Source organism: Podarcis cretensis, assembly GCF_951804945.1.
Source record: "Podarcis cretensis genome assembly, chromosome: 11".
NCBI classification, from domain to species: domain Eukaryota; kingdom Metazoa; phylum Chordata; class Lepidosauria; order Squamata; family Lacertidae; genus Podarcis; species Podarcis cretensis.
Window position 1 is genome coordinate 18,665,432 of NC_137180.1, and position 19,766 is coordinate 18,685,197.

General features: G+C 43.5%; 1 long non-coding RNA gene across 4 annotated transcripts in view; it reads left to right on the top strand.

Annotated features, from left to right (window-relative positions):
- The first annotated feature begins 1,470 nt into the window (after positions 1-1,470).
- Positions 1,471-19,766, top strand: part of LOC307226876 — a 29,700-nt gene continuing 11,404 nt past the window's right edge. The window contains exons 1-4 of one of the 4 annotated variants that reach the window (XR_013843642.1): positions 1,823-1,967; positions 2,794-3,033; positions 4,272-4,444; positions 6,786-7,625. This is a non-coding gene — a long non-coding RNA (uncharacterized lncRNA). Of the gene's footprint in view, positions 1,531-1,822; positions 1,968-2,793; positions 3,034-4,271; positions 4,445-4,528; positions 4,613-6,785; positions 7,626-19,766 lie in introns of those variants that run through there. The other 3 variants (XR_013843643.1, XR_013843640.1, XR_013843641.1) reach the window with 3 other exon arrangements.

Below are 19,766 nucleotides of genomic sequence, written 5' to 3' on the forward strand. Positions count from 1 at the left end.
CTAGTTGCACCATTTAATTTGCACGAGGACCTCATGTTGCCATCTTTTCTGGACAGAAAAAGCAGGCACGAGAACAAACAAGCAACGCTGAATGCCGACTGGCAAGCATTGCTCCTGGGCAACCTCCATTTTCTTCAAGAGGGCTTGCATGAGATCCCACATCCCACTGAAAACATGGGAGACTACATAGACTTGTCATGGACAAATTTAATGATATTTCGAATTCATTTTTTAAAATACCATATTAGGTTAAGGTCTGGTTAACTACAATAACAACCCTGTTTTTTGTGATGCACACAATATATTTTGTTGTTGTTCTACATGGGTGCTATTTCTTGTTATCTTACTCTGTGCACATGTAATTTTGTACTTTTTATTTTTCAATAAAGAATATAAAATAAAATAAATGGATATTGGGCACCAACAATCTCTTGGTATTCACATCCTTTATTTGCTTCTGATTTTACAATGGGGTGATGACCGGGAGTTGGTTCCTTATTTGTTCTTGGGGAAGTTCCATGATGTTCCACTAGAAGCAGAGGAGATGGTTTTTCCCAGTTTCTCCCTGCAATGCACTTTCCATAGATGCTTTGGAGAGGTGAGGAGGCAGCTGGAGATGGGAGTGGAACTCAGTGGAACTCCTCATTATTATCCAAAGTTACCCTTTTCATTACCTCTTACCATATCATGACTTTTAAATTTTTCTTTTATGGCTGGAACAAATGGAAGACCAATTTTATATTTTCTCACCTGTTACTGAACTTCTCTCATGAGAAAGGACTCATCCTGGCTTACTGCTGGACTACCCTGAACAGATAACCACACCCCAAATTTTGTAGCAATGCAACATAAAAGAGGGGTTCCTTACACTGAAGGAAGATGGGGAGGATATCTACCGGTGTTTTTATTTAAGTTTATTTCTAGATGTGTGCTGGCATCCACATACTAAATCCATGTGCTTATTTCATTGTCAGTTATAAGGAGGCAGTCACTGTCTTGTCTTAATTTTGATAATAGCGGTGACATCTTATACATATCTGCTCAACTCAGACCCACACAACACATTTAAAGCACTCTTATGCCTCTTTAACAGACATAACTTCCCCCAAAGAATCCCGGGAACTGTAGTTAACAAACTACAGTTGTTAAAGTGGTATAATCGTGCTTTAAGTGTTTGGTGTGGCTATAAACCTCATTAAGTTCGAAGAATCATAGAATCAGTTGTAGAGGTGGAAGGGACCAGGGGGCTTATTCCCAGGAAGTGAGTATAGGACTGTGGTTGAACTAGAACCTAACTAATGCCGCTCTGATGAAATGGCTGATTGATTCACTGAGCAAGTGAGTTCAAGTGAAGAAAATCCAAGCAATTGAGCTCTTCAGACCAGGGCTAGTTATATGGCTAGATTCCACGGAACATTGTGGAGGCTTGTCTCATCTCATCGTGTGAGCGTGACATCACAAATGCAACATGCATGATGTCACACACATCAGGAGCAGGCCTGCCACCATCATAGGTAGACACCTCTAAAGGTAGACTAACTCTATATGTAGACTAACCATCATAGGTAGGCCCGACAACATCCTTGGCCACTGCAGGGAGGCCCAGGCCCTTAAGACTGAGGGGGCTTAGCCCTGTTCCCAAACATTTGGGGGGTGGCCAGCCCCATAGAGAGTGTGCCCGTGGTTCCATCAGTGCAAGGATTTCCATTTGTGCAACAGAACTTCCTCTACTCTTCCCATGTGTCCACCTCACTCTTGAGAGAAAATCTAGAAAAGAATTTAGGGGAGAGGCAGTGTGGGGAGAGGAGAGGGAGGTGACATTCTTCTGCACAGCCAGAAATACTTGCATTAACCGAACTACTTCCTTGGAAAGCGGCTCAGGACTGCAGCACGATTACTATTTTAGTCACTAGGGTCACATGGCGGCTATCCCTACGCTACTCAAGTAGGCGTTAGTTGACACAAATGTGAGTCTAAGTATACCTTAAAGTGCAAGTCCTGCACACTCCTGAAGCCCTCACATGGAATGCGCAGGGAAGAATGAGCCAATTCCGTGACAATTGTTTGAGGAGATTCCACTTAGTGGGATTCCACTAAGGGCATGGCACACGATGCAATAGTAGGAACTTCACCATTCTGATACTTATCCTTTTAAATAATAATAATAAGCATCATCCTCAGCTACAGCTGACTATTAGCATTTCTTCAGTTATTATATTCAGGAGGAAACCCCCTCCTCACCAAAAAGGCTATCCACAGTAGCACCATCTGGTGAATTCTGAAAATGGTATCTGTATTTATTGAATTTTCTCTTCCCTGTCAAGGAGAAGCTGACACCATTATCACCCCTTTTCCATGCAGGTAGATGGTGCTGATACAATTAAAACCCTTTATGAAAGAATCCACACGATGGATGTTATGAGAGTCCTGGCAGAAATCTTCTGCCTGCCTGCCTGCCTGTGGTGAATAGCTTTAAGTTAGAATTCAATGCTTCAAAGTCTGTCACAACCCAGAAATGGCTCATTACTGAGGGGCTGATTCTGATGCTGAGTTGTTCCTTGTTCTGACAACAGGGGATAAACTCAGCAGTATCTTAATAAGCTCTGCTGCATACCTGATGGCCACCTATGGTGAGGAACGGCGTGTGGCAGCCTTCTTGCTGAAGGCTGAAGGCATGAAAAGGCACTTATTTGAGTTACATTTCGCCTTGCCAAAGCAACAGCAGGTGATGTGAACGAAGAAAGGAAGAATAATAGGGTGTCTAACAAGACCACCTTTATTTCTCAAATGCAGATTAAAACCTACGCAACACCAATCAATGTGGTTGCTGAACTGAAGGATTTGCCGTACAGAACAAAACCCCCTTCAGAAATGGCACGATATGATGGCAACCGGGGGCAAAAAGCTATGAAACCTGCATGAGGCAACTGAGGCTTGCTTTTGTCGAAGTTAAAATTCTTCTAGGTCACCACCTGGGTGTGATGTTAATTCAAGAACGGCCCCCCCCCCCAAATCTCTGGCTAAAGAATTTGGGTATGAGATTGGCCTGAACTTTGAATGTTAGAATGGTTGGCTCATTTAAGAATCTCTCTGCTTTGAACATATGTTGATAGGTCAATTGGTTAGAGTGCGGTGCTGACGACACCAAGGTTGCAGGTTCGATCCCCATATTGGATAGTTGCATTAGTCCTGCATTCCAGGGGTTGAATTAGATGATGCTCAGGCTTCCTTTCAACTCTGTGATTCTATGACTTATCATCTGCCAGCCCTTAAAGGACTTTGGGCCAGACCAAGCTAACATTTTGCTAGATCCAGGGTAATATGAAGGTACCAAAATTCACCCTATCCCAGTATTTGACCCAGCCTAGAAAGCATCCTAGAGGGACGCGGGTGGCGCTGTGGGTTAAACGACAGAGCCTAGGACTTGTCGATCAGAAGGTTGGTGGTTCGAATCCCCACGACAGGGTGAGCTCCCGTTGCTCGGTCCCTGCTCCTGCCAACCTAGTAGTTCGAAAGCATGTCAAAGTGCAAGTAGATAAATAGGTACCGCTCTGGCGGGAAGGTAAACAGCGTTTCTGTGTGCTGCTCTGGTTCGCCAGAAGTGGCTTAGTCATGCTGGCCACATGACCCAGAAGCTGTACGCTGGCTCCCACGACTGGACCTAATGGTCAGGGGTCCTTTACCTTTACCTTTTAGAGAGCATCCTAACCAGCCCAAATTCAAAGGAATGGCCATGAGTCAGAATGGCTGTACTGTATTCTACTCTCAGGATCAGAGGCAGCTTACCTCTGAATGTCAGCCTCTGGGATCAGAACATTTTGGTCCCGGAGTCGAACTATAAAATGGTGACACCCCTGGCCAGGGAAGAAGGGATTAGTGATCTACATAGGAAACAAGGGTGGGGTGGGGGAGACCAGCAATACCTCTTATTTGTCAAGAACAGGCACCCCCAAACTCGGCCTTCCAGATGTTTTGAGACTACAACTCCCATCATCCCTAGCTAACAGGACCAGTGGTCAGGGATGATAGGAAGCCGAGTTTGGGGAGGCCTGGCCAAGAGGCTGCTGTAGAGGAGGCATTGGTGGCAATTAAAATGGCATTTTCTCTATTTAAATTACAAAGGAAGAAGTTGTTTGGGATTTTAAAATTTTGAGCGTGTTTGACACCGTAATGAAATTTCAGCACAGTATGAAGAGAGGAGAATGGGGATAAACTTGATGATTTCTCTTGGTTTTTCAATGATTAGCACTCGTCTATTTATTTATTTATAGTTATCTTTCCGGCTGTTCTGAGCAACCATAACTCAGATGACTTGTCTTCTCCTCCCTGGGTGAAAAATGAAGTTTGAAAGACCGTTCATTACCTTCTTGGTATGTGTTGACTCTGCTGATTCTTCATCTGCCAAAGTGGATACCCTGGCTTCTGTCTCATCCACAGACTTCTGGTAAGAAAAGTAATTGATCAAATTAGCTCGTCTATAATCCCACACAGACTCCTTGCCACCACAGCTTGTTAACTTTCTACACAGTTTATTTAGCTTTCAGAATGACATCATGAAAATCACCTCCAATACATCAAATGGATATGAAAAGAAACCCAGATTCAATCTGCCTCAAAGCTATGCTATTTTAAAGATTAAAATTTAGGCTTTCCATTCATAGTTTGTGAGCTTAGCGCACATTTTCTACTCTGCTTTTTGTTTGCTAGTAATACTTTATTCCCTACAGTTTTGAAAAACACAACCTTTCAAATTCAACCTCCCAAACGCAAACCAAAGGTGGTAGTCTAGACAACATTAAGTGTTTAACCAACCCTTTTATAGCTTAACATCGATCTTTTTTTGTTTGGAGGAAGCTGGGTCTTAATTATTTGGGGTGACTCTGGTGTGTTTCCATTTAATGGTGACAGAGAATTTCACCATTAAATGTACCTCTTCTGGTTTCATGTGAAGCAGGAAGTCAGGTGACATCTTCCCAGGGGCCAAATATGCATCCTTCCATTGTAGGGCAAAATTTTTGTTTGAAATTGTTTGCCTTTCCTTGCAAGAAGTAAAGCAAGGGAATGTATGCCTTACACATTCTGTATCATTATTTTGGGTACATTCCAAAGCTCCTCTAAAACTTCTGTAACAGGAACATTTACCTGTTTATTAACAATATGCATTTTGTGGGCCAACAGATCTCAACCCCCCCCCCCCCAAGTTGCTGCTTTGGGTCTAAAACTGCAAATTACTGTTTTCATTGGAACTATAATTACTGTGCTCTTGTCCTGACCTTTTTATCTTTGGTTTAACAGTTGTTTCTGTTAAGTGTCAGAGAGAACATCACTGTTGAAAAGCACCACAGCTTTATCAGCTATAAAAATAGCTAATCACCATAGTCAAGTAGAAATCCCCAAAGTTAAAAGCTCTCAGCCCAAAAGTGATTTGTTTTTATTATTTTAAAAGGGGGGAATGAGAAGCCTTAATCACCTGCATTTTATGGATATGTTCATGCCGACTGATATGATCACACCAATCGATTTTGTGCCGTGGCTCAACTATGAAATGGTGCCATAGGATCACAACCACAACCACAACAACAACAACAACAACAACAACAACAACAACATCAACAACAACAACAACAACAACATATGCTCTGTTCTGCTCTGAGCTTCACCCAAATTAGCTTCCTGTATAGATGGCATTATATAGTTCAGCGCTGTCTGAAGACCTTCCTCTTTCAACAAGTTTTTATTTTAAAAAATTATTTGGTTTTACATATTTGAATTTATAATCATACCACAACACATCCAAAGTTATAAGATTCCCATGAATCTCTGGACTTCCCACTTTCCCCTCTGTGGGTTCTGTTGTTAAACCTTTTCTACTGCATCTTTTTTTAATAATTCAAGTTTTTATAACTCCATTGTATCCATAGTTCTCGTTACATTACAAGTGTTATTGCAACCCTGCAAACGTTTTCAACTGCTTACAGCGGTCTTCAAGGTAAATTATAAATTTGCCCCATTCCTTATTAAAGTTTTGGTCTTCCTAGTTCTTGATCTTTCCGGTCAATTTTGCCATTTCGGCATAGTCCATCAACTTAATTTGCCATTCTTCTCTGGTAGGGACTTTGTCTTCTTTCCATCTCTGGGATAACGACATCTGTACAGCTGTCGTCGCATACATAAAAAGTCTTTTCTGCCCCCTTGGAATATCAGCAACTACAATAGAAAAGCCTCTGGGTTTTTTTGTAAAAGTTATTTTAAACCTTTTTTTCAGTTCATTATGTATCATTTCCCAGAATGCTTTTATTACCTTACATGTCCACCACATATGATAAAAGGTGCCTTCTTTTTCTTTACATTTCCAACAGATATTTGTACTGTACCCGTCTTATACATTTTTGCTAACTTAAAGGTAAAGGTAAAGGGACCCCTGACCATTAGGTCCAGTCGTGGCCGACTCTGGGGTTGCGGCGCTCATCTCGCTATATTGGCCGAGAGAGCCGGCGTACAGCTCATGTGGCCAGCATGACTAAGCCGCTTCTGGCGAACCAGAGCAGCGCACGGAAACGCCGTTTACCTTCCCCCCGGGAGTGGTACCTATTTATCTACTTGCACTTTGACGTGCTTTCGAACTGCTAAGTTGGCAGGAGTTTGCTAACTTACTAGGGGTTAAATACCAATGGCATATCCCTTTCATTCAACAAGCCTTTTAAGTTGAGATCTTTCCCAGTCTGCATCTGTACTGGATTTGTTTAAAATATCTTTAAAATTCTGTTGTTTTTTATCACTTTCAGTTTTTGGACAAGATACCATCCCACAATGAGTCTGAGATCTTAGCAGATGCCTGGCCATCCAACCTTGACACCAGCTTTAATCCTCGGTATATCTACTGAAAAGTAAGTCCCACAGACTTCAGTGGACTTCTTCCCAGGTAAGTGTGCACTTAGGATTTCAGCTTTAAGCATTTTTAAACAATAGTTGTTCAGTGCATACAAATAATGAACTGGCCAGAAATTGAGGTTCCCCTGAAGAACAATTGTACGTGATTCAAATTGTAGGGAGGGCATCCTTAAATTGCACCTCCGGCACCTGAGTCATTGAGTGCTTTATAGATGAGAAACACCCCCATAAATTTCACCAGAAAAGAAAGCAAGTCCATAAATACAGTCAACACAAAATCTATACAGAACGCAGGAAAAACAGTCCAACCCAGAATTAAATGGGATTTAAGCGTGATTCTGTTGAGGACACTGGTGCTGATGTGAAGTTCAAATGTTTCTAGAATGTTTAAACCTCCAATAGATATTTCTTCCCTTTGCCTAATGGAATATTTAAGTAGATTGTTCCTGATTTTTATTCTCCTTTGAACATTGTGCGAGTACCTTCCACCTTAGTGTTGTGTTTAAATGGTAAAAGTATAACCCAAAACAAAATGCTGAGAGTTCATATAATTCACCATTCTTTACTTGGCTTTCAATCCACCATTGCTTGATCCAAGCACTAATATCCTCAAAGAAATTCTTCCTATAATTAAAAATGAGGCAACACAGACTTCTCCGTTTTCAACAGTATGCTGTTTTATGCATTCTTGCAGTTAATAACTTATTCCAGGTATTAAATCTGTCACATTCCTTTTACTTAGACCAGTGGTGAAGAATTTATAGCAGGAGACCCAGATGTGACCCAGCAATTTGAAAACATATCAGAGATATGAATCCAATTAGTTCCTGTCCAAATGCTGACATATATACTCTGTATCAATATGTGACATCTGAACAAGTAATATTTAATACCAAACTCAAAGTGATGGCAAAAATGAAAACATGGCCATTACTTAACACTCACTTTCTGATCGCAGTTCACGCTTGAAAAAAAGTATGTTGACTTGCCACGCTTGACTTAGATGCCAGGAGATAATATTATTTGAAATTTTTGACCAGAGAACAGAAATTTTGCTTTTCCCTTTCCATTCTGACCCGCTGCCACCAAAACATTGCACCTACAGATTTAATAACAAAAGCAGATAACTTACACACACATCAATAGCTATCATGCAGTACAATGGGGATAAAACTGATATATTTCTGCCCATTAAAAAAGCCAATGAAAAGAGCATTTCTGACATAAGCACATTTTGTTAAAAAAATACACACAGTTTTCATGGATGCTTATTTTATTTTAATCTGCGAAGTCTATCAGCATTTACTGAAATTTTGTAATAATGAAAGTACAAATCACTTTCCAGCAGAAAAGCAACTAACAACAGCTTATTACAAAATTTCAACAAATGCTGATAGGCTTTGCAGATTTTTTTTTCCTAATAAAAGGAGCATCAATAAAAATTGAATTTTTAAAAAACAAAATGTGCTTATGTCAGAAATGGTCTTCTCATTGGCATTTTTTAATGGGCAGAAATATACCTCCCCCCTCGTACTGCATGATAGCTGTTGATGTCTGTAAAAGTTATCTGCAAGTTACAGGATGTGGCTTAGCACTGATGGTTCTTAAAAACTGGGGCGGATGAGGGTCAACATTCCTAGCCACTGTGTTGGGAATCAGGTGGAGGCAGGGATCTGGTAATTAGAAAGAGAAGCCCGGAACAACTGCAAAAAGTTGAAAGGCACAGCCTATATGCTTCAAGGGCAGACACAGTTATCTGATAATATCAGAAGAGGAAAGAGAGATTGTTGAGAACTGTACTTAATTTTTTGGTACTATATTATCTTTGAGATGCTTCATAGGAAGCAATTCACAAGTGAAATAAATAATCATTTACAAGTGCTGCTTCATGTTCTTTCTGAACTTGTAAGAAAGTGATCCTTTAGTGCAGCAGTACCCATCAGTTACAGTTGTACCTTGGTTCTTGAATAGAATCCATTCCGGAAGTCCGTTCATCTTCTGAAAATGTTTGAAAACCAAGACATGGCTTCTGATTGGCTGCAGAAGCTTCCTGCACTCAATCGGAAACCGCAGAAACAGCGTCAGACATTTGGGTTCCAAAGAACCTTTGCAAACTAGAACACTGATTTCCGGGTTTGCGGCATTTGGGAGCCAAAATGTTTGAGTCGCAAGGTGTTCGGCAACCAAGGTATGACTGTATATTCTTCCACCAAACACACACAGATAGAGGTTCTTGCTTGGAAGCAAGAAAGATCTTTATTCAGACAAGTAATAGTACAGAGTACAGGCTCAGCAGCAAACACAGTGCTCAGGGGTCACGATTCAGGAGCAGGGCATGAGGTTCAGAACTGGACAGAGTCACGAAGTCACGAACATGTCCCAACAAGTTCTCCCACCCTCCGGCCATGTTTTTAAAGACAATGCATCATCATGTTTACTCAAGAGATTCTCTCCCCTTGTGAGAATATCCAGATTGCAAACACATGCTCTGTTGGGGAGGGTGGGTCATCTTCCATCTGTGATGGTGACGCCTGGTTCTAGGAAACAAAGCTGCACCCTCCTGCTCAGGCTGCTTTCCCATCACTGTCACTGCCTAGGCAGCCTCCGCAGGCAGCCGATCAAATCACTTGCCACCCTCCATTGAGGCTCCCCGCTTCGCAGTAAAATCAGAGTGGGGAGCCAGCATCCTTGTTTCCTTTTCCAAAGTGACTGAAGTCCGGATGGACCCTTATAGCAATTTCATCAGAATAAATTCAGGCATATACACATGATGGTAGACTTTATTATTTCTCTGGTCAACCGAAAGCAGTCAGTGTCACTCCCCCAAAAAACCCTCTTTTAAAAGGTAATGTACTATGTACTGAGGCTCTGAAACTGTTTCTTTGAGTTCCTGGAGGAACAAGAACATTTTATTATGTTCCAGCCGTAGTCAAATGCCTCAGCCTAGAGATTGCAGCTTTGACTTTTGATTTTTAAGAGGACAGCAGCATGCTTTTTGACAGCAAGGTAAACTATAATAAGATATTGTCCTCTCTATCATCAGAGGGGGAAAATTACAAGCTTCCAAAAAGGGGAGGGAGAAGCAGTATTGCGGGCAAAACAGCAATAGAGGAAAAACCTGCTGTGAAGTATTTCATTTTTGTGATTCTTTTAACAATTTACAGAAGAAATAGCACATAATGGAAGTTTGGTTTTCTTATGGGAGCCATAAATAAAATAGTGGTATAATCAAAAGGACAGAAGAAGAAAGACACTTCTGATATTTAATTCTTATTTACGTTCACCTCCATAATTTATGGCTTGCAGGGAAACGTAGAAGGTTACAAAATACAATAACTCAACCTCCTGTGTGTTTTCCTGCTGCACCCTGCCTGTTAAAGCTTTCCAAAGCTTGAACCTGCTGCTTTAATTTACTGCTTTCTACCCAGTGATTAGAGTGGGGTTTGAAAAGGTCTTCAGAAAAAGTGGTGAGCTTTCCGTAGGATTTGTTACTGGAGCTTGTTCATCTCTCTGATCAATAGCACGCTGCAAGTCTAGGTCTCTTGCATGGTCTCCTGAGGATGCTCACTTCAGCTCAGGGAACTTTCCAATGATTTCATCTCAAAGAGAGAGGTTTTCATGTAAAGGAGAAAGAGCAAAAGAGAGAGAGAATGTTTGTGTGTTGCAATGTGTGTGTGTGTGTGTGTGTGTGTGTGTGTGTGTGTATTCCTAGACACAGCTCTCCGCAGTTCACTAAAACAAAGCAATCTTCCTCCAAGCCACATATTTAGTACATTGAAGTCACAGTTAATTAAATATTTCAAGTGGAATGTGCGCATATTTAAGAACACAGGAAGCTGTCTTATACCTAATCAGGCCATTGGTACATCTAGCCCAGTGTTGCAGACATTGGGGTGAGCAAATGAAGAATCTCAAAGGTGCTCTTCCCAGAGATCCATACAATCTGTCCCTGCTGGGTAGGGAGAGAGAAGGAGGTGTCAGAAAGAGACATAATGAAAAGGGGGTGACATAAAGGAAATCAGAGAAAGAAAAGGTGGCATCTGCTGCTGCTGGAGCCAGCTTGCTCAGCACCCAGCATGCTGTTCTCAACACATGGTCTGGAATGTGCTCCTCAATCGGAGGGAAAAGATCCCCTGGTCTACACTAGGGCTGGGCAATAGCTGGTTTTCAACATCACCAGCTAAACATCACAATATACTGAGATATCACAGTGTCTAAAATAAGGATGGAATTATGCAGAGGCATTGACTGGCTTCATGGTTTTTCCCACATTGTGATTTTTGCATAGCACACACACACACACACACACACACACACACACACACACACATTTTATGATTTGCAATATATTGCCAGGTCAGAAATGATGAAACCAATATAATGAGATGGACTTGAAGTCAGTTTTGGACAATATATCTCCCAGCCCTAACACGATTCGCGATACATTGCCAGGTCAAAAACTATGAAACCAATATCACAATATACCGGTAGACTTCAAACCGATTTTGGATGATATATTGATATATTGCTGAGCCCTAGTCTACACTGACTGGCAGCAGCCCACGAGATTTTGGGGTGATATGGGGGAAATAGTTTCCCCCATGCAAAACATGTGGCTTACTACTAACCTATAAACCTGCGTTCACAATAAAAACAGATGAATTTCAAGGGTGTCCAAATACATATATTTCCTGGTTGGGGTGTCTTACACCAATGAGTGCTGACAATCCCATTTGGATGACTGTCAACATTCACTAGTGTATTGCTGAGCTCTCAGGTCCTTGTGAAATTCAGCTGGGAAGATGGTCAATATTCACCAGATTTTGGACATTAGCTGTAACATCTAAAATTACTGAACCGTATAAAGAGTGAAAGGATGAGCTGCAGGGAGGATTAAGCTATGTCTCACCTTTCAGAATGATTGCCTACTGTAGTAGATTATAGATTATAAAGCTGTAGCCTAAAGCATAAACTGGAGAACATGGATGGAGTTTGATTTTGTGTGTATGGCAGCTAAAGGAAACGATAAACTATACCAATGTACTCCTTCCAATAATGAAATATCGACAACCATGACTGCATAAATTAAGATTATTATTATTTGCCTAATACTCCTATAACAAACATTAGATCTTGGCTGTATAATTTTGATTTTTCTTTCACAGAATTTAAGGCAACTGTATACTAATGCAAAGTGCCTGGCTGGTTCAAAGCGTTTGTGCACAGAATTTCCCCCCCACTATCAGTTGAAGCACTTATATAGATTTCAGTGCCAAACAGTATAAGATTTATAGAATAGAATGATTGCCACTGATTTGCTCCAAGTTGATGGCTCTAGTTGGCAGAATATTCTAACAGAGCACAGCACTGAGAATATTTATAATCCCATTATATCCCATTGCCAATCTCTTTGGGGTTTCTGAAATAAAGATACTACTACTGCAGTTGGGAAGAAAAAGATAAATCGTTATTTTAACCCCCCTCCCTCATATTTCAGTATGATGTCAACGTTTTCAAGTGGGGACGCCTCCCCCAAAAAACTTTCCTTTGTACAAGGCAGTGAAAGGAATTTACTTGCTGATATGGCTTCAGCCCAGTGTATCTTTCTGCGCCCCACCCTATTTGCTATTTTTCTCTTCCATGTAGAATTATTTGTGTTGCTTTTCCTTTTGGTACCTCATCCACCCAGTGAATCATTCCAAAGCCAGAGAAATATCATAAGATGCACCTGTTTTGATGAGAGCTGTCTCTCTTCGTTATAAGTTCCAGAGAAATCAATAAATATAACACTGATAGCAGCAATCATTTACATTTACCTCAGGAACTTTCCCTTTTAATCCAAATAGATAGATTTCTTTCAAGTTTGCCAGGGAAGCTATCATAGGCAGATAGACCAAACCCTTCACAAGGAGAGCGAAGTAGGAGATTGTAAGTAACTGATGTCATTTGGCGTAAGACGCTAGAATTTAAACTTGGCAATATTGTGTGTTCACCCTATAGGCATTTGCGCGGACAGGCGGAGTCCCCAGATCCCGAGTGGTCCCCCCCCCCGTCATGTGGAATAACGACTCTAGACAACGTGCTATGGCATTAAATTGGCCACAACTTTATTAAATTTCAAATGTGGGTAGACCTTGGCTCAGGCATTGGGCGTTCTCCCTCCCCAGTCCCCAGCCGGGGACCTAGGGAGCATCAGGGTTATCCAGTGTGTGTGGGGGGGATGGGCCGGCTCTGGAGAACATATGTTCAAGCAGAGATAGCCGCCCCCGTTACGCCGCCGCCGCAGGGGAGAGCAATGACAACCTTTCGGCGTACGGCCAAAGCCTCCCTTCAGAAACCCCTTTAACGGGGAACCCCGGTATCGCCGCCGCAAAGAGGAAGATGGACTAAAGGATTCCGCCCAAGGCCTGATACCGCCAAAGTTGTGACGTTTTGCTACGGGAAAGGCGAAACCTGCCAATGCAGGGAAATTCCTTTCCGGCCCTTTAACAGCGACCTTTTCGTAGCAGCGCCCGCATACCTGTGGAGAAAGGTTAACCTGCAAAACCTGTGAAGAAAAGTTAACCTGCAAAAGAAGACATTAACTGAGGGTGGGTAGGGTGGGAGAAGCTCTGGAGCCAAGTGAGGATTACCAGGTAAGATCCTCCCTCTATTGTGTGGGCACGTAATCCCTCCCCCTACCTGGCCTGGTTTCCCTGGCAACGCTTCCCCCAGGTGGGATTGGGCAACTGACTGAGGTAGGCGGAGACCTTCAGGTATCCCACCTGAGGGAAGGCAAAGCCTATGCTGATGGGGCCACTCCAGATCCAGGGCTGCACGCGTCCACGCAAAGGGCGCCCCCCGTTTTAAGTGGGGAGCGGTCATTATGAGACCATCTATAGGCATTTACTACAACATTACACTGTAAATTGATCACCTCACACGGATGCATGTTTTCTGAAAGTTGTGATAGTCTAAGGGGCAGCCATTTTGTTGTACGTTCAATGGCCATTTGTCCATAAAACCACACAGAACGCAATGTGTGGTCCCGAGCCATTTTTAAAGCGTTTATACCCTGCATGGTAGAGATGCAATGGTACCTCGGGTTAAGAACTTAATTCGTTCCGGAGGTCCGTTCTTAACCTGAAACTGTTCTTAACCTGAAGCACCACTTTAGCTAATGGGGCCTTCCACTGCCGCTGCGCTGCCTATGCGCGATTTCTGTTCTCATCCTGAAGCAAAATTCTTAACCCAAGGTATTATTTCTGGGTTAGCGGAGTCTGTAACCTAAAGCGTCTGTAACTCGAGCTACCACTGTACTGTTAAAACAAAATACAGTGGTACCTCGGGTTACATACGCTTCAGGTTACATACGCTTCAAGTTACAGACTCCGCTGAGGAGAACAACACCCAGCATGAACATTATCTAGAAACTTCTGCAATGCATAGGTTTCTTATTTGCAGTCATGCAGGACTTCTTTGACAGATGTTGATTTGGAAAAGGTTCTCTCGAGCTAGAGAGCCTGAAAACAAATCGGCTAGAATGCATTCAAGGTGGGTAACTTACTATGTATGCATGAGAAAATGGTCTGCAATAAACATACCTTCACCACAATGTGTTCTGCAGGTTAAATTTGTGGTTTTTGTAATTCGCTGTAAGCCATTAACACAAATTAAAGAAGTAATGTTAGTGAGAAAAGAACGTGTGACTTGTTTAAACAAAATGGTAGCCAGGAGTGGGATGGAATAGAAGATAAACAGGTGTGGGAAGTTGCAGCAAAGGAATTACCACTCAGTGTAGCTCTGCTTGTTTTGCTCTCCAGGGCTGAGAATGGATGACACACAGTCCTATTTATTTACATTTATTTTCTGTTTTGAAAGACAGGCAGAGAAGCAAAATAATATGAGAGCCTACTCAAATGCCTGCTAAATTTCCCCTTAAATTGAATTTCTCATTTTATCAGAGAGCAATACTTGCACTGATGTTAGACAGGCAGCTAAAAGGTCAACAAGTTCCCTTGGTTGCCTTTTGTCAAGGGTTTTTGACTTGTCTGTGAATAAAGATCTCCCAGGAGGGAGGCAGACCTGAATTTCCTGTCATCCTGAAGACAGCAATGAATTTGAAAATGTTACAAAAAGCATAAGGGACTTCCAGCACACCTTCAAATGCTCTGTCGATGCCAATAGCCTCTCATGTAAACATGTACACAGAGTTGTTTTGGATTTGTTCTGTCAACTTTTGGTTGTGAAACAAATTGTTGTACAGCTGCCCACCATGAATGAGAATGAGCCTCGGACGTTTTTCATTACTGCACTGAGATTAATAAGAACACAGAAGCGACGGCGCATTGAGCTCAGAATCCTCTCGCTGACAGTTCGCAGGACTGAAGCTTTGAAAGAGAGAATATTGTGAGACCCGGGACACTGACAGAGCAGGCTGGTTCCTAGGGACCATTGCTAGTTCCAATCTGCCTAAGGCCACTCTTTGCAAGACACAGTTCTTGCTTTCCGTATTCCTAACATTTTCAAAGACATTGTACTGGCCCGCATTATGTGCGTATTATGCACAGCTTGTACCTTATTTTGAGAAAGCTTTGCTTGTTTTCCAGCTCCAGGACCAGCCTTATGATGAGGCAGAGGGAGGCAGCTGCCTCAGGCAGCAAATGCTGAGGTTGTGAGGAATGGCCAGAGATGCAAGTGCCATGTGACCTACTCTGTACCCTGCTACCCTAGCCCGCTGCCTTCAAAGGCAGTGGAAGAGACAATGCTTTCACCAGTACTGGAGCAAGATTCAACCACCAATCCAATTGGCTTCTGTGTGTGCCTTAAGGAAGGGCGCCATCTTTGTTGTTGTTGTTGTTTTAGTCGTTTAGTCGTGTCCGACTCTTCGTGACCCCATGGACCAGAGCATGCCAGGCACTTCTGTCTTCCACTGCCTCCCGCAGTCTTCCACTGCCTCCCGCAGTTTGTCTTCCACAGTCTGTCTTCCACTGCCTCCCGCAGTTTGGCCAAACTCATGCTGGTAGCTTTGAGAACACTATCCAACCATCTTGTCCTCTGTCGTCCCCTTCTCCTTGTGCCCTCCATCTTTCCCAACATCAGGGTCTTTTCCCCTTCATGGATCACTGCCTTGCCGTGGCGAAGGGGCTTGAATAACTAAGAAAAGCTATGAACTATGCAGAGCAGGGCATCCAAGATGAACAGGTCATAGTGGAGAGTTTTGACCAAACGTGATCCACCTGGAGGAGGAACCGGCAAGCCACTCCAGTATCCTTGCCAAGAAAACTCCATGCACAAAGACAACAGGCGCCATCTTGTTCCTTGCCTAAGGCAGCAAAATGTCTTGAGCTGGATCTGTGCAGCTGTTACTGCCTTGCGGCCTTTGTAGCTTAACAAGGGTCTGGGGTGAATGTGGCCAAACAAACCATGGTTAAGGAAGGATGCTAGGTTTGCCCAAAGCACCAGGCCATAGCTGAAACAAACCAACATTCACAAGCCAACCACAAACCATGGCTTATTGTGGTTTGTTGGCAGTAACTGAGACATAATTAAGCAGCAGTGCTATGCATGTTGGTGTTGCCAGCACTATGTCTGTTCGATGCCAGTCCTCTTGTGAACATTCCCATATGCTTTTGGCCATAACCCCGTTCCAGTCCCAAAGGAGCAGAGATGCAGTGAGATGATTACACGGGAGCATACCAACTGGGTACAGTAAGTGCAGAGCAGGATCACATTTGCCCATTCTGTGCCTATCCTGCCCTGATTTCTGAATGTTTGCTGTAACCTCTACACATCAAAGATCAAAAGTCTGATCTTTACTCATAAAAAGCAGGGTGTTGTGGCCCATCCCAGATAAGGAAGGCACATGTCTGATAATTAACACATTATGGCAAGAGAAACACAGCAGCTTCCATAGCACCTCCTGGTTCTAGGAGACAGTGGTCTGGGGGAAGGTATGGAATCTACTGACCTGTCCCTCACCTGATCCGTCCCTTCACCTTCCGTTATATTTTGCTCACCTTCCTCGGACTGCCCTGACTCTCCCTCCTGTCCTGGAGCGAGTGGCACTGTGGTCTAAACCACTGAACCTCTTGGGCTTGCCAATCGGAAGGTCAGCAGTTCAAATCCGTGAGATGGGGTGAGCTCCCGTTGCTCTGTCCCAACTCCTGCCAACCTAGTAGTTCGAAAGCATACCAGTGCGAGTAGATAAATAGGAAGGTAAATGGCATTTCCGTGCACTCTGGCTTCCATCACGGTGTCCCGTTGCACCAGAAGCAGTTTAGTCATCTTAGCCACATGACCTGGAAAGCTGTCTGTGGACAAACGCTGGCTCCCTTGGCCAGAAGTGAGATGAGTGCCGCAACCCCATAGTCGCCTTTGACTGGACTTAACTGCCCAGGGGTCCTTTACCCTTTTTTTTTGTTACCTACCTCCCTGGCTCCTGCCTTGGGGGTGGTGTGACACCCCATAAATCACTGACCTCCTCTTCTGGGGCACTCCCCTGGTCCCCTGCTTCCGCCACACACTCTTTGGAGCCCTGCCACTCCCTGTCACAGGGGGAGGCGTTTCACATGTACAGTGTCTACACCAGGGGTCGGCAGCCTAAGGCCCATGAGCCACAACTGGCCCATGGGGGTTGTTTTACCGCCCCCAGAGCTGCCCCCAAACCGAGCCGCCCGCTTGGCGAGTCCCCACGTGCTGCGCTAAACAGCACAGCGTGGTGCGGGGACTTGTTTCTGTGGCACCGGAAAACGTGTCTGTGCAGACACAGATGCTGGAAAACGTGTCTGCACAGATGCCAACGCCGGAAATTGTGGGTGTACGCAGTCATGCGTGCCCACAATCCAGCCCACAGAGGGGGCTCCATGGCAGTGAACTGGCCCAGGCAAGGTAAGCCTTGCTGAACCCTGGTCTACACAGATACAAACACATAGAGACCCGAGCAGGAATGCATTAGCACTACCCTAATGCCCCATCGTGAGTTGACTTTAATGAGATTGCTGAGAATGGGGCTAAAACATATAATTCAGCAAGTACCACCTTATTCATTCATGCTGATTAATTATATCTACTCTGCCAATCCTGGCATTACCAATGTAATGAACAGACAATGTGAAGTTGCAGGTGATGGGTTGCACTAATGTTAGCCATACTTGGAGCAGACTCAGTGAAATTAATGGACATGACTAAGTTAGGTCCATTAATTTAAATGGGTCTATTCTGAAGGTAACTTAGTTGGATGCAACCTATTACAGAGAATGATGGCCACCAAGTCCATGCCACGGCAGAGGCTCCATATAGAATGCTTTGCAAAACATGATCTGTACCTGTCCATTTTCTGTCAAAGCATCCTCCTCTGACTGCTCGGCTGCTCACGTCTTCTGCTCAGCGGCTGCCGCTGTACTTATTAACTGCATTGATAGTTAACTTAAAACAGCCTCAGATCAGGAATCAAGACAAAAAGAAAAAGCTGTTTCATCCATGCGGTGTGTTAATCTTTCCAAGCAGATCATGAATTACAGTCCCGAAAAGAGCGACGTGGCAAGAGTTATCGTTTTCCTTCGGGCCTGGAGGAAGTTCTATCTTTCTGAGAGACAACCCAGGGAAGGCTTGCTAATCATTCATTTTGGTTTCAAAATTCACCGTTGTCAATATCATTAATTAGGTGCATTATACATAAGTCTTGTAGCTTATGGAGAAGTACGAGCATTCGCATTAGAGGAAGAAAATGCGTGAGGACAAGAGTTTGCCTCTGCTTTCCAGCCCAATAAGGTTCGAAATCATTTCAAGATACAGTGGTACCTCGAGTTAAGTACTTACCGTATTTTTCGCCCTATAGGACACACTTTTTCCCCTCCAAAAATGAAGGGAAAATGTGTGTGCGTCCTATGGGGCGAATGCAGGCTTTCGCTGAAGCCTGGAGAGCAAGAGGGGTCGGTGCGCACAGACCCTTCTCACTCTCCAGGCTTCGCGCAGCTCTCCGCAAGCAGCGGGAGCCTGCGCTGGGCTCCCACGGCTTGCAGAGAGCTGCCTGTTTGGGGGTTGGGGTCGGGGGGAGTTCGCCACAGCCCCGTGCCTGGGGAAAAAATAATTCCCCCCCTTTATTTCCCCCTCAAAAAACTAGGTGCACCTTATGGGACGGTGCGTCCTATAGGGCAAAAAATACGGCAATTCTTTCCGGAGGTCCGTTCTTAACCTGAAACTGTTCTTAACCTGAAGCACCACTTTAGCTAATGGGGCCTCCTGCTGCTGCCACACCGCCGGAGCATGATTTCTGTTCTCATCCTGAAGCAAAGTTCTTAACCTGAAGCACTATTTCTGGGTTGACGAAGTCTGTAACCTGAAGCGTATGTAACCCAAGATACTACTGTACTTCAGAAATGCTCACATTAACTTTTAGGTTTGCTATTTATCTACATTTAAACATGGGGATGGGGCTGCATCTGCCTTCTCTAGCGATATGCGGAGAATCTTGGAAATTAGAGACCCATATCATGATCGAAAAGATTGTCCATATTTTACGAGCAGAATTTCCAGCACATACTGGAAATTAAAGTAGATCAAAGTAAATCACAGTAGCCCTGGCATGCTAAATCCACTATTTAAAAACACACCTATGGACTGTTTGCTGTTAGCAATGTAACAGGGAAATGCACTGAATGTACTGTACTGTGGTGTGTGGGATGAATGAAGGATTAACATGAAGAGGTACAAAATAAGTCCCGTTGCTTTCAGTGGAAATTCAAGGATGTGTTACGTCTTTACATCAGCCCTCACCCACCTGGTGTCCTCTAGATGTTTTGAACTACGACTCCCATCAGCCCCGCCAGCAGCACTGCTTTACATATTAAAACATAAAGTTAAATTTAATCTTATGACTCACCAGGAAAAGTAAT